The 16,480-nt window shown below is 34.9% G+C and overlaps 1 protein-coding gene across 1 annotated transcript in view; it reads left to right on the forward strand.

Moving 5' to 3' along the window:
- Positions 1–12,758, forward strand: part of NKAIN3 (sodium/potassium transporting ATPase interacting 3) — a 129,613-nt gene extending 116,855 nt beyond the window's left edge. The window contains exon 6 of the mRNA XM_026689360.2: positions 10,924–12,758. The gene's annotated coding sequence lies outside the window, so the exon portion shown is untranslated. The remainder of the gene's footprint in view (positions 1–10,923) is intronic.
- The last annotated feature ends 3,722 nt before the right edge of the window (positions 12,759–16,480 follow it).

A 16,480-nucleotide genomic window follows, 5' to 3' on the forward strand; every position in this document is an offset into this window, starting at 1 on the left:
AAAGCTATTGTGCAGTTGCTCTCTATGTTCCTGTTCAATTTGAGCTGCATTTTATTGGTTCTGAAAAGATGAGATGTCTGACAGATGATGCCAAGTTCTTTTTAAAAAGACATAAATAATTTGGATAGATAATTTCCTTCTAATGGTACTAGTTCCTTCTGTTCTGTTTTGCTCTTATTTTACAATTCAGCCTGATTCTTGAAAAATAATATTATTTTCTAACATTCTTCATAATTCGTTAACTTCTACATTGTTAATGTCTACAACTTCAAACAGATATGTGTGTATTCATGTGTACAGTGCACACAAACACACAAAATTTTGCTTTGGAAACCATGAACGTTTTATATAAAACCTTTGTTTAATTTATCCTAAAGTAAACCGGCAGTTATTGGCCTTTAATATTTCATGAAGAGAAATATACTTGCCTAATTTTCAGCATCTTGGATTAAATCTGCCAGGAAGGCTTAAAATGTAATAACCGTCACTTCTTCTGTAAGATTTAAGAAGGTATTGAGCAACCAATGGATATATTTCTAAGAGCAATAAACATATAAAGAAATGTTCTATCAAGCCATTCTTTTCTGGCTTTGATGTCATGCTGCTATTGAAATGGGAACATACTGCATTTCTCCTTTTAGAGGCTTTCATGTACACAAGATTTTGTTTTTTTGAGAAGTAAGATTTTAGTGGGAAAGGGAAGAGGCTGTTGCCATACAATCCCAGGAAAAGACACAGCTGCTTCCATGAATTGCTGAAAGATACTATGTTTGCATTCACTTCACCCTAAATCAGCTTTTTGGAATAAAATCCAGAAACTTCAGACTGAAGTTTATTTATTTTATTTATTTATTTGATTTGCCAATTGTTTACAAGATAATAAGTATAAATGTATACATAGTTGTGAATACATGAAATGGGTACATATAAGAAAAATAAAAGAAGAATAAGAGAAACAATAGGACAGGGACGGTAGGCACGTTGGTGCGCTTATGCACGCCCCTACAGACCTCTTAGGAAAGGGGTGAGGTCAATAGTAGACAGTCTAAGGTTAAAGTTTTTGGGGTTTGGGGAAGAAACTACAGAGTCGGGTAGAGTATTCCAGACATTGACCACTCTATTGCTGAAGTCGTATTTCCTGCAATCAAGTTTGGTGCGGTTAACTTTGAGTTTGTATCTATTGTGTGCTCTTGTGTTGTTATGGTTGAAGCTGAAGTATTCATTGACAGGTAGGACATTGCAATGTATGATTTTATATACCATGCTTAAATCAGACCGAAGACGCAGTAATTCAAGGTTTTCTAGTTCTAGAATTTCAAGTCTGGTGGCATAAGGTATTCTACAACGAGTAGAGGAGTGGAGAACTCTTCTTGTGAAATATTTCTGGACTTTCTCAATTGTGCTAATATCAGATACGTAATGTGGTTCCAGACTGATGAACTGTATTCGAGTATTGGTCTAGCAAATGTTTTGTATGCTCTGGTTAGTAGTGTGATATTACCAGAGAAAAAGCTAATTAGGATTAGGTTAACAACTCTTAATGCCTTTTTGGCTATGTAGTTGCAGTGGGCTCTAGCACTTAGATCATTAGAGGTGAGTATTCCAAGGTCCTTTACAGAGCTTGGGTCATCAACAAGATCTTGACTATTCAGCTTGTATTTTATTTTCTGATTTTTTTTGCCAATAAGTTCGAAGTGCTTAACTTTGTTTTTAAGAAATATAGCAAACCCAGTGCATTTCCAAACATCATTTTCTGCCTTTTTGCTTATTGCAGCTAGGCTGTTATCATTTAATAAATTTATTCAATCAATCTAGTATCATTTTGAGAACTCACTTCTTTCTTTTTAAAAGAATGTTATCTTAACAATGCAGACTTGTTTTTCATTCAGCACTCTTGATCAGATGGTAGTTACATCATGCACTTATGTATGAAATAGAACAGATTATCAAGATAATAAATCAGATCCCACACCCTAATCATAAATTATCTTAATTATATACTTGGGATTTGCTTTAAATTTCTAACCTATTTAAAAAAAACATTTTTCTTTATAATATGTGTTTAAGAATCATAAAAATGAAATTAGTTTATTATTCTGAGTATATTAGTTTTATAGTGAGGGAAATATTGCTGTTTAGAATGTTTTAAAACTCCAAATGAGAAATCTCATGCCCTTTATGGAAGAAAGGAAGATATTGTGGTTAAGGTATTGAATTAACCCTGGGAACTCTGTAGTTTCTTCCCCAAACCCCAAAAACTTTAACCTTAGACTGTCTACTATTGACCTCACCCCTTTCCTAAGAGGTCTGTAGGGGGCGTGCATAAGTGCACCAACGTGCCTACCGTCCCTGTCCTATTGTTTCTCTTATTCTTTTATTTTTCTTATATGTAACCATTTCATGTATTCACAACTATGTATACATTTATACTTATTATCTTGTAAACAATTGGCAAATCAAATAAATAAAAATAAATAAAATAAGATTCCCTTGATCATTTGGAACCATGTACTCTGTCCCAAAGGTGTTTTTTCAAGAGGTAACTGGACTTTCTGGTTTTTCTTTTTCTTCTTCAGCTCTGACTGGACGGTGGGAATGAAAGGATTTATATTCTTTGCAGACAGTTGGTCATTTGTATTTTTTTAGCAAGTCACTAAGGTCACCTGGAGGATTATCTGTGTCATCAGGGTCACAGGAGTGATGCAAATATGTGTGGAGCCTTCTTGGAACTGTTGAAAGGACTATGTTGTAGATTGGAGATAGATGCTGTCATATCTCTCCCTGTCTTATGAGAGAGGGCTGTTCAATTTTGACATAGATGGCCTCTTTGACCCCTCTTTCAAACTAGCAGTCCTTTCTGTTTAAAATGTAGAGTTTGCTGTCTTCAAAAGAGTAGCCTGGTTCTTTTAAATGCACATGGACTGCTGGATCTAGTCATGATGTGTTTGTTCTCTTGTGTTGTGCCATGCACTTATGAAGTGGTTGTTTTGTTTTCCCAATGTACAGATCTGCACATGGCTCATTGTGTTGTACTGCATATACCACATTGCTCACTTTTTGTTTGGGTGTTTTATCTTTGGGGTGGACAAGCTTCTGTCTTAGTGTATTCTTGGATTTGAACTGTACATGTATGTTATGTTAGCTGAAGATCTTCTTGAGCTTTTCCGATATTCCTGCAACATATGAATGATCATATTGCTTTGTTTATTATTCCCTTTGTTATCTGTTATGGCGGAGCTCCTGTAGGGGTGTTTGTTTGTTTTTTTGGAGATTTGATGAAGGCCCACTTGCGATAGCCATATGTTCTGAGGGCTTCCTTGATGTGTTTTTATTCTTTTTCTTTCCCATCTTTGTTGGTAAGCAGGCCTTTAGCTTGGTGATGTAGGGTTCTGATGACTCCCATTTTGAGCTCCAGTGGGTGGTGGGAATCAAAATGTAAATATTGATCTATGTGAGTGGGTTTTTGTTAAACTTCAATATTAAGGCTTCTGTTTTCCTTAATGTGCACTGCACAGTCCAGGAAGGTTAGACTATTTTCCTTAACATCTTCCCGCATTAATTTGGTATTTTTTCCATAGAGTTAATACATTGGTGGATACTTCCAATTCCCGTGTTTTGATCTTGATCCACATTTTGGATCAAGAGAGGACTGCTGGTTTGAAAGAGGTCAAAGAGGCAATCTGTGTCAAAATTGAAGAGTCCACTCTCAACAGAAGGGTGGGATATGACATCATCTATCTCCAATCTACAACACAGTCCTTTCAACAGTTCCAAGAAGGGTCCATACACATTTGCACCACTCAGGTGACCCTGATGACACAGATAAACCTCCTGGTGACCTTAACAACTGCTAAAAGAATGCAAATGACCAGCTGTTTGCAAGGAGTATTAACCCTTCTATTCCTACCATCCAATCATAGCTGAAGAAGCTTCTTGGATGGGAAGCAAAATGTCTTCAAAGAAAAACCAGAAAGTCCAGTTGCCTCATGAAAAAGCACTTTTGGGACAAACATGACTTGGATGACAAGCACCTCCATAGACAGTTATTCTTTCTTTCAGAGTTATTGTTATTCCCATATAAACTGACATAAGCTCCTAGAGGAAAAATAGGTTATAGCTAATAATAAATACAAGAGAAGAGAATATAGCTGATTCACAGACAACTGTCTTAATATATATCTATAGCATCTTTTCCTGCCATAGGGTATTTGAGCTGCCTGGAGAAAAATCTCAATATAAATGTGAAAAGGCATTGTTGTTTTTTATTGAGGACACAAGACAATTTCACTTAGAAAAACATAACTTGAATGTGTGTGTGTATAAAATAATAATGGCTCTTTCATAAAGAAAAAAACTAAAAGTTCATAACAAGATAGGGAGAATTTTTTTTAAAAAAGCTAGATACATGTTTTCTAATCTGAAATGCACTTGTTATAGAAAATTGTTGATTGCCTCCATAATTGACTGTATCTGTAACCAGTTACAGTTTTAAGCATGCTAATTACTACATTATTGTTCCGTTGAAGAAACTATTAAGTACTATATATTCCTTAGAAATGTAAAAGGCAGTGAAATTTAAAAGGAACATGGACATGAACATTAGCTGACTCATTACATCCTTCTAATGAATAAATGAAAATATTTAGACTAGCCAGCATTCTTCAAGATGTTAAGAATTACAAGAAATAGCCAGAAATCCCTAGCTTATGCCACCCATTTTTCTCAGCAATCTGCCTTCCAAGAAAGGATACTGTTGAACATTCTGCATTCAACAACTAATTTCCTTCTTTTAAATTTTTTTTTACAAAATTTGATAATCGCTGCATAACAGCAATTTTAAAGGCAATGTACAATAATAAATAAATAGAGAGACAAGCCAATAAAACAGATGCTAAAAACATCAGCAGTAAGAAAAGCGCTTACAACTTCACTCAATAGCAGAAAATGCAGATAATATTTAAAAAAAAATTTAAAAAGCCTGAAGAAGGGACAGAGGGTATGGCTGAAACTAATTGCCAATTATTGTATTTTCCAGGTATGGGGTCCCTCTCCAAGCATTTCTTCACTTTTTTCAGACCATATACCAGTAGAAACTATCAGTCAACAGTTCTGAATCCCATAGAATCACACAGTAGTTGACCAGTAGAAAATACATCAGATTGTGCAGTCAGTAAAGACTGAAAGGATACTACATTTCTTGTAGCATAAACTTCAGTAAACTAGATCTAATGCTTGAGACAGCTTCTTTGTTTAAACAAACTTTGGGGGAAAATATGACTTGACCAAGATCCAGATTTTACAGACTGATTAACTGAAAGGGATACAAAACTACTGGAGAAATGGTTGCTACATGTACATTAACCTGATCTACGCCCAAAGTAAAGCCAAATGGAAACATATCTTGTCAAAAAAGGCAAATAAATTGCAGAAAACTATTATGCAGAAAAATTATGTAACAGACACCTTCTGAAAATAGCCTTGTGGGAGAGATCATAAGCTGCCAAGACAATTTCTTATGAGTCACATTTTTAATGACAATATATAATAATAGCTAGCTCTTCCTGATACCATTTTAATTGGGAGAACTGTCTGATGGAGAGTTAGGGGCAGAGTAGGGATATACAGCTTTTGGAGATGAGGGTTGCAATTGATTTTGAAATAATTTGTTGGGATCTGGTCCAACAAGTCAGTGCGACTTAAATAAAGAAATGATCAGGAACAGGACAAAAACTGAATATAAGACTCTGGCATTATATACATGCCTGAGACCCAATTCCTACCATTCATTACTTCTTTTAATAAAAAAATGAAATATTCTACAAAGGAACCAGAAGTACTATTTTATGTACACTAGTCCCAAAGACTGTAATGTGGTTCCAAATCTGACCACTTCCATACATTAAAATGTAAGTAAATATTTATGCTTTATATAAAAATCTGTATCTCTTGTTTTTCCAAACAAAGCTTATCCTGGATCTATATCTTACATTAAATTGATAATATTCTGTATATTTTAAATGTCCACATGGTTCCATAACATATTGCTTATGAATTATATTGTTTCATTCAATTTGTACTTTACAATTTAATTTCCATAGAGCAGATATGTATATTTCAGCTGATAGTTCTCGGCTTTAATTCAACGTATCCTCCTATCCCTGCTGGGACATATTGAATTAAAGCCTAGAAAACTTGTAGATAAGGTCTGATCACAAGAGCAACATTAATTTTACTACCACAGTGAAATTTAACTTGCAACTGGCATTTGATTACTAATGATTTAAGTAGCAATTACACACAAACACAGTTATGAAAATGATTTAAAATGTACTGGTGTATCACTTTTCTTTAAGAAGCCTGTGTTTAATCTACCAATGACTGAAAAAAAATCCCTGGTTTATTCAAACATTTCTATACTGTCCATTAGTATGCAAAATGTAGAAGAACATTTATATGTCCTCCATAAAGCAATTCTTAAACAGGTTGTTTTCATAGATCAGCTGTTCCAGTTGACATACGAAGGTCATTTTGAGTCCATTGGCCCTAAAGTAACTTCTAAGTCTTATGCCTTTCTGAAGCATGGTATCTCATATTCTTTACTTAGCCCCTACTGACAGCATGGAATATTCCTCTTTGGGCATAATGCACAGGGTTGGGATAAATATTGGGAGCTATTTATTGTTTATGATCATTATTATTTTGAGTGGTTTACCACTGCAGAAAATGTGATAAAGTGGAACTGGATGTGACTAGCAATCCATGCTTTTGGAGGTCAGATAATAGAAACTCTGTGTATGTACATACACATAAACAAAACCTTCACTGTTTTTTTAATGTGTGCTGTTAAAATAAAAAATCAAAGCAGAATTAATTAAACAGTTGGACACCAAGCATTGACACCCAAATTGCTAATAGCTGTAACAAGCGAGTACAAGCCTGGTAGGCTTGTATGAAGTGAACATACTCTGCAGTTACTCCACAGAATTGCAGCAACTTGCTCTTTCTCGACAATTCAATTGGAAGCAACAACCATAACAACCATAACAATACAAGAGCACACAATAGATACAAACTCAAGGTAAACAGCACCAAACTTGATTGCAGGAAATACAACTTCAGCAACAGAGTGGTCAGTGTCTGGAATACTCTACCTGAACTGTGGTTTCTTCCCCAAACCCTAAAAACTTTAACCTTAGACTGTCTACTATTGACCTCATCCCTTTCCTAAGAGGTCTGTAGGGGCATGCATAAGCACACCAACATGCCTATTGTCTCTGTCCTATTGACTCTTTTTATTTTTCTTATATGTATCCATTTCATGTATTCATAACTATGTTTATACTTACACCTGTTATCTTATAATAGCTTGACAAAATAAATTTAAAAAAAGGCAGGGGCAACTTGCCTCATTCAGCCACCTTCTTCAAGGAAAATGGCTCATGCACATGTGTGAAAGCTGCTTGACTGAAACGGCTCAACCATTTCTGATCCTTTGGAATTGAGAAAGACAGTTTCTTCTCTTTAATGAGCTTTGATCAAAACTATGTCAAAGCTAGATGCTCCTTTGAAGCTTTGCACAAGCTTAGTTTGTGCCTCCATGACTACATTGCCCATTCCTTCTGTTATGTTATGTATGATTTTACACAATGAGGGGACAGTTAAAATTAAAATTCTGGCTACATTCCAAAATTATTTATACTATGCCTATATACTATTTTATTCTGCATTTTAGAGTTTTAATATGTTTAGATATTAACCTGTCAAGAACATATGGAACAGCAATATTAAATCAATATTAAAAATCATTAAACATCAATCATCTAATTCTTTTAGAGAGATTTTTTTATTTATCCTTAGTAGAGGATTTATCTTTTATTGAAATACTGAATTAAAAATGGAAATATTAGACCTTTCCAACAGTTAAAAAATTTAGATGGTCAGGACTTTCGAACCATCTAGCTAGGTAGCTAACTATCCTTGGAAGCCAAGGGCGCTTTTCTTGTAGGATGTTAGGGACTATGTGGGAGAGTCGTTGCTTAGATACAAAACATTTTAGCTTTTATACCTAATATTGCCATTCTAAACTGAATGAACAACAGAAAATATAAAATACTTCTGCCTCACACCTAAGTCAGCTTCTATGTTCTTTCCTAGTCAGAAAAATATATGGGGTTTAGATAAAGAAACTGACCTGGTTTAAGATAGTCTCCTAGGTGTTTATCACTGCAGAATATCTGGAGAGACGTACAATGCACAGGGAACTTTTTCTAAGGGCCTTACATCCCTGTACATCCCCATTCTAGAGTGCTAATGGACTCTAAAGAACAAAGAATTTCAATGATCAAGGTTAAAAAAAAATTGAGAGCCAGGGTGCAGAAAACAAGTTAGTGATCTGTGCTATCCACCAGCTTCTTGATGCTTGTTTGTCTGAGGTGTGGCAGTCTGCCCACTTGGCTTCACAATAAGATAATTGGTATAGTTTTTGATGCAAATGGACCAGGACAGCTGCAATTTTCAAAACTAATGGGCCTTTTACTATCTAAATTGTGAAAAACCCAACTATCTTTGAGCTAAAAGCTAGAAGAGAAAAAGAACTGTGTTTGCTACTTTTCATGGATGCCATGGCCTGGCCAAAGTCCTATCTTTAGAAACATTTGGCGACAAGCAAGAAAAAAGTGCCCAAAAACTCAGCTGCTCTCCTGCTAGAACATATAGCTGACTAAGCCAGCATTTCTGCAGCCTGCAACTTTCTGACTTTGTACTTTCCAGAGTACTAAGTGGTCTAATTTCCAGATTGGGGTCTGAGCCAGACTGAGAAGTCCTTAGCGTAGAAAGCTCTAGCAAGATAGGAATTCGTTTCACAGTGTTAACTGTTTTATCCAGACATATCAGCAGAAGCATGACAATTAAGGCCTTGAAAGCATCTGTATATCCTTTAATGTTTCAGCACTTCAGCTGTTGAGTTATTCATTTAGTTTTCAATTACTTCCTATCTGTAAATCCCCAGGAGATGTAAAAGTAGAAGGAACAAATAAACTATTCTATTGAAAATGAATTGTGTATGCAATGTAAAGCATGGAGTTATAAGTTAATCCTTTCTCTTCATTATTGTAAATTATTTGTCTCTGCACAATGAACATGCAAGATTATGATTGCACAAAGTTAAATGTTTTTAACAAAGTTACATTGTGCATTGCTTAGATCAGTTGTTAAACTTTAGAACTTGTGGACTTCAATTCCCAGAATTTCTGAGCTAACATGACTGGAGGAGGAATTCTGGGAGTTGAAGTCCACAAGTCTTAAATCTGTCAAGTTTGAAGACCCCTGCTTTAGGAGATAAGCTCTGTTTACTTGTAGAAATCACATACCTCTTTGACCCAATTCAAGAAAATATTAAACTAATCATGGAGTACTCCAAACTAACAATAACATTGGTCTCTACTAATCCAAAATATGCATTAGATTGCTTTCAAAAATGTCTTATCCTGATACAGTGCCTTTGTCTCATCTCTATCGTAGATGAGATGAAGCAGCTTAAAGTTGCCTTCAATTATTCCATTTTTATAGCACTGTTTTCTTTTTTCCTAACACATTTTCTGCTATAGATGCAATCAAACATGCTTCAATAACAGTGTGTATAATGAACTGAAGGGGCTGAAATCTGCCCAGTTTCTACCAGTTTTTTATTGTATGCATGCTCCTCCCTCCATGGCCATTTAAGATCCAACCAGACCCCTGGTTCCTCAGAAGGCACTTGCCTGCATAATATGTAAGAAGATGATGGAGCAGTCGTAACTAAAGATAAAGCAGATACATAAGCAGAGAGGACAACAAGCCAGGAATCTTGTTGATCCCTTCATGGAGTAGATAAGAAGCAAACAAATAATTAAGGAGACCCAAGGAAAAATGTCATCTGAAGTAGATAAAGGATGTTGAGCATAAGCACATGGAAACCCAACCCCCAATCCTATCAACAACTACCCAACCTTTAACAAGGCTGACATTATGAATCAACTAAACAAGGTCTTTGGAGGTGGGGTGGATAAGCATCTCTTCCTTCATTCCCCAAAGCCATTCTCAAATTCCATTATATCTGCTTTCTGTTTATGTACTATAGCCTGCCCTGCTAAAAAGAACTGAAAAGTAAAGTACTTAACACGTAATCTTTGAATTTGATCAGAAAATATGGTTTGAACAAGATGGCTATTCTCTCATCTCCCAGGGCTCAACACTAGCTCTTTATTCTTCACTGCAGTTGTCAGCTGCGCTTTTCACAAAGCCATCTTCCATCCGTCATTTCTTCCTCTGGAAACTGGGTTAGTGTGGTTGTATGCAGTTATTTCCTCTGCTGCTGAGGATATCCAGGAAGAGTGTTGTTATTTTCTTCTTTCCTTGCAAATTTTATTCCTTTGAAGATGCTGTTGATTGTTTTATGTGTCTTCCTTTTTTATTATAACAAAGGTGTTGTCCACATACTGGATTCATGTTTTTGGTTGTATGTGTGGGAGTGCTAGAGTTTCTATGAGTCATGGAAGTAGTGATGTAATGGGTATTCCTTTGATTTGTTGCTATGTTTGACCATCAAACTGAAAGTAGGTATTGTGGCAGAAGTTAATGAGATCCACAATTCTGGATATTACAGTTGATCAGTACCATTGCTCCCACGGATTATTTTAATAGTTGAGATCTATAATGATAACATTACCTAGTTGGGTAAGGAAAGCTTTGCAAGCATTCAATCAAATCCATAAATCATCAAGGACTCCACAGTCTCTGAATAGACACAGGCTTGGCACTTTTTCAGAAGAGCATTATACCCATGTTCAGAAGTAGCAATGCCTTCAGAAGTTAGCCAGGTTAACAAGTAGTTAAACTTCCTTCCCAACCTTTTCTTCTCAGGTAATTTGTGTACTCTCATTTCAGGTTGAAAGAAGGAATCCACACTGATGCCATGCTGATGTTTAGCAGTGTTATGAGGAGGAACCAGGCTTTGCAACAAAAGTCCAATTGTGCGAGACTGTCTCACTGAGGAAACATGGCTTCATTATGTTCAACCTGGACTATGGATTCCTCTCCTGACATATGGCTTCATTTCTCAGTCACCACCTCAGATTCCTTATTAGTGTTGTAAATGAAGCCTTCTTAGATAATCTTGAATTTTTCTTTACTTACTTTTATGACAACTTGTACATTGTAACTTTTTCCTTTTTGAAGTTTTTTAAAACAAAATATCTAGTGTTTAGGGCATGAAAACAGTGGAGCGTGTGAGAGTCCTCTTTTTCCAGAATTTTACCATAGTTTTGGAGTAAGATAACTGTACTGTATTTGCATGTGCTAGTAATTATATGCCATACACAGACCCACACAACTTCCTCCAAAAGCTCTCAGCTCTGATGAAATGAGCAGGAGGGAAAGCAAGAATGATAAAATTGTAACACACAATTAAATTAACACTAGCCTTCTCTATAGAATCCCACTTAATTACAGACATACTGTAGGAATTGATCAGTAAAAGTGGTTTTCCAATTGTTACAATGATCAACATCATTGAGCTCAAGTCTATGCATGGTTGCTCCGATGTAAGTCTCATTCAGTTCAATTGTGTTTTTATCCCCCAGGACAATTGCATAAGGTTTGCAAGATAATTTGCATATGGCTGATTCTCCCATATGCCTTTTTGATTCCAAGATGCATTCCTTGTACCTGTTGTAATTGACAAAGAAGTATTTCCTTCTTCAAAATTCAGGGAAGATGTGTGTAATTTGCACATTTTTTAAAAAAAAAAAATCTCCTTAGAAGGAGACAAAAATGAATGTGTACAACACTGGGATCAAGGGGAGGCACCAACTACAGCCTTATAAGCCTTGGAAAATTCATGATGGCCTTAATGTAAAAGCTGAACAGAAGGCATTCATTATGAAGATATGTACAAAAAATGTAAATTTATCTGTAAATAACTTTAGAATATGTATTAATGTGGCATTTTGGTTTCTTCCAATTATATAAAAAGGGAGACATAAAAGTGATTTTTCTGTGGATATTAGGTGCTCTATGAATTAGGCCTTTATTCTTCATACTTTTCTGGATACTATATGAAAATATCTAGTCTTTATGCTGTACAAAATCATCCTGTCTCCTGGTGGTGTTATTTTGTTTCTGTGGTTCACCTTTGGGATCAGTTTGGGAAGGAACCCTGAACTATTCTGATCCTTTTGTGACATTTCTGTATGATTTTATAGTTCTTTATTTTAGAAAGTAGTTAGGATGTAGCATTTTGCATCCACAATATCATTTCTTATGTCCTAAAATGTGGGTGGTCCATGTGGGAATCACCAGGTTTTGTATAATAGCAACCCCAGCTTCCTTCGTCATCTACCATATTTGCTAGAATTGATAGGAATCTGAGACCACACCTGAAGATGTGTGCATTTTTAGGCAGCTGGCACAATGAGGCCATGTGTATCATTATATCATGTAAATGAAGTCAGGATGCAAATGATGTTACTTGCTCTTCCACCCTCAGTTGTTCCAATAGACATTGTTTATTCATAAATTCATTATATATGTGCAAAATTGTATTTGAGGACAGAGCCTTCCATAACATTTATTATTTTATACAATTTATGCAGTTCCCCCATCTCAACAAAGTGATTCTGGGGGGCTAGCAATAAAAAAATGGAGCAGATATAATGTTGGGTCCTAAAAGCAGCTTTATAAATTGGATCTACTACCTAAAATAAATACTCAGTTCCTATCCTTTTTTGCTCTTTGGATATGAAATCCTTATTCTTTTCTTTGATTGTTTTTAAGGGGAGTATTTTAAAATTCTGTCTATAGCATTGTCAACTGCTTTATTCCAAGCAAATATATCCTTCTAATCAGAATTTGCAATCAGGTTTGGAAATTAATTGCTTAGTCCTTGTTAATTCGCTTAAAAGCAAACATAATTTATGTTGTTGCACATGTGGTATAAGGAGTCAATGAAAATGATTAATTTATTTGGAAGAGAGGTAATCTGAGCGGAAAACATTTTCTATACTAGTTCATAAGGAGTCAGAATTATATCTGCATTAAAACAATGTTGAATGTGCACTATTTATTTCAAAAGCTATTCTGCTTATAGCAGTTGAGCACATTCTGCTATGTTGGGTTTCTGCATAACATTAAACTAAAAGAGATTGCCTTCACATTCTCATTAACCAAAAAGGTAGATTTAGAGAAACTTCACATATTTTCAAAATACATCTGTAACAGTTCACAGACATATGCTGTACCTAGATAATAGTAGGCTGTCATTTTACAACTTTATAAGTCAAATATATTTACACAGCAAACTTAAATATCGTTTGCTCAATTCAATTGGGCAGGATTCTTATGATACCTTGAATTATATCCATACTAATTGCGTTCAAGCAACATACTAAGCTTAAAAGACAGTGCCAAGCTTGTGGTCCTTTGTGGTGGTCTCTGTACTGTTTTCTTAAGAATATGCATATAAAGTATTTCCAGAAAACATTTTTTTAAACAAAAGAAGTGCTTACACATTGTCCCAAAGGTACTTTTTCAAGAGGCAATTGGACTTTCTGGTTTTTCTTTCAAGACGTTTTGCTTCTCATCCAAGAAGCTTCTTCAGCATCCTTTGCACTCTTTTTTATGTCCTTTTATAAAACAGAAGATTCAGATGATCTGTTGACAACTTGATATCCTGGTAATTTCACATTCTGGAAGCTCTTTCATCATTCAGTGAGGAAACTCTTTCTTCATTATCTTACAGTTCACCTACTCTTTAGCAATATTGTTGCCTATTTGTTTGATATAAAGTGCAGCTGGCATTGCCAGAAAGAAATTACCCAAAAAGTAAAAATAGTTTTATCTAGTTCTTAAACATGTGTGGAAAGTATTATGGTTTTAGGTACAACTTTTAGCAAGAGGTGCTTTGCATTGACATGAGTAACAGATCTTTAGCTGCATGAAGAGGTGCTGTACCCTTCAAGGTTCAACACAGTTGCTTCAATGGGTTTCTTGCATCAACTTTTAAATGTGTTCATCTAGCATATTTCAATTTTGTTTCTATATGTAGAATTGTGAAAGAGCACTTCAAATGCTTTAACATTTCTATAAAACAGAATTACTAGGGATAACAGAGTTTGTGACTAACTGAATTGCAGAGGGCCCTGATGTTTCAGTTTGATTTCCTTCATTTGCACTAACTGCAGTAAGATTCTTATTTTATTCGGTTTATCCTGTATCAGACCAACAAGGAATCCCTAAAGATATGGTTGTATGAATTTTTATTGTAGTCTCGGGAGCTTTTACTATAACCTCAAGGTTGTAAACCAATGAGTAAACATAAAGTCATAGTTACAGAGTAAATATTGGGGAATGATTGCCTTTTTTTATTCATTTGAATTCTTTGATCTCATGTAAAGGTTACTTGGAATTTTGCATTCCATTTATAACTATCTTAACTGTACACCTTGACATCACAATTTGGAACAGTACTTTCCAGTCTTTAATTTTTTCAGACTGTCACTAAAATCTTCTCAGGACCACTCATGAGCCAGAGATAAAATTACTGCATTCTTCATGTGGTTCTCCCTCATTCCCAAGTTAAAAGTGAATGTTAAAGAATAATCAGATTCTGCTGGGGCTCCACATTTCGTAAGATATTGGTGTTCTTATTAGAAATCTAGCAAAACTTTAGGTGAGCATGTTAAAATCATGGGCAATTTGTGATGTCCCAATATTTTGACCATTTAAAATTATATTTTAGTTTGGTACAGTTTTTAGAGACTACTTTCATTTCCTTGTGAGTTGTCCATACATCATAGGAACCACTCTCGACTAAGTATGCAAAATGTTGTGGGTCAGCGAGCACATTTAAATTTATTTATGTTTTTGTTTATGTAATCCTGCATTTATTATTTCATAACTAATACTCCTTCCTATTTTCTCCTCAAAATAATACTGTGAGGTAGGTTGGGCTGGCTCAAAATCACCCAGTCAGTTTTCATGCCTAAAAGTTGAACTTAAAACTTGGTATCTCACCTAACTATTAGACCAGAAAATATTCATAATTTGGAAAGCAAATTACTGGACAATGTACAACAAACCATTTTATTTTCTAAAAATGGTTATGTAGTCTATTTGGAACCCAGAATCATAATTACAATGGCAATTTGCATTTGCAATTAAGTCCCTATCACTTTTTAAATTAAAAGCATGTTTTAAAACAATAAACATAATAGAATATGCTACTGAGACATCATTGTCCTTTGGTACAGTGTTGGGGAGCCAAGATTTAGATTATTTGATCTAATTTTGTTTACTTTATTTGGGATATTATGTAGTCATTGAAATGGCTACATGATTACATTTTAGTAAAGGGGATTCAGGATGGCATCAAAAAACTTCCTATACATTCTCATCTCTATTTTATTCATTTTTGTTTGCAATAATTATGGGCAATGTTCTTAAGTAATTCACTCCATTCCAGTATATAATATCTATTTTCTCTGTGTGGGACATGGGAGTAACTGTGATATTATTCAAACAGCACAGAGGGAGCCCCATTATCTTCATCTTTAGATAGATTGGAATTATTTAATATTTCAGGTATACAATTATGAACAGCTAAGACTTAATGCATAAAAAATTCATGCTGTAGATTTCTGTTGTCCAGCTGTGCAATGAATAAGCAAGAGGAAATAGCCTGCAGTCTGTTTTGTTTTTAAGTATATAAGGAAAGGTGGGAAATAAAAGCAATGTGCAGTAAGTAAAAAAGAATAGTACAGATTTTGTTAGCATTCTTTGCTGTAGCTATTTTCTTCAGGTTCTATGTTAGTTTGAGCTGTGAATCAACCTGAACAGGATTAGGTTTAGCACAATTATAATATGTCTGTTTCTGCCTGTCTCTCCCCCAACTATCACCATCTTCTAATTTGTTATTGATTTAATTACTGGGTTTTGTTCTTTATTTGTGCATTGTTCTGAGCTGTAGTGTGTTGGCAGCCTTACACATGTAAATTATAAATAAATTATAAAATCCATAGAAAAACATTACATGAGCAAACTTCAAAGTACAAAAATGCTCAACATATAAGCTCCCTGGCATTAATGTTCACAATCTGGAACAGAAAATCACATTCAGTGAAAAAGCAATTGAAAACTGTTAATCTATGTCAAATATCATACATCATCACAATATATAAGCCAATTAAATTCTAATGACTAATGGGAAAACTATTCCTCTTACTTTGTTTCAGGCAAAACTAGGGCAAGGCAGAAGCCTTGGATTTTATATACAGGTGGTCCTCAACTTACAACTTACATTTATTCAGCTACTGGTTTGAAGTTACAACAACACTGGGGAAAATTATTTATAATCACTCCTCACAACTTTTGCAACATTCTGATATTTGTGTGATCAAAATTGGGACAAACGGCATGTATTTACAATGGTTGCAGTGTCCTGGAGTCA

Source organism: Notechis scutatus, chromosome 3, assembly GCF_049901735.1.
Source record: "Notechis scutatus isolate UNSWTSFEM ecotype Mainland chromosome 3, rNotScu1.2, whole genome shotgun sequence".
NCBI classification, from domain to species: Eukaryota; Metazoa; Chordata; class Lepidosauria; order Squamata; family Elapidae; genus Notechis; species Notechis scutatus.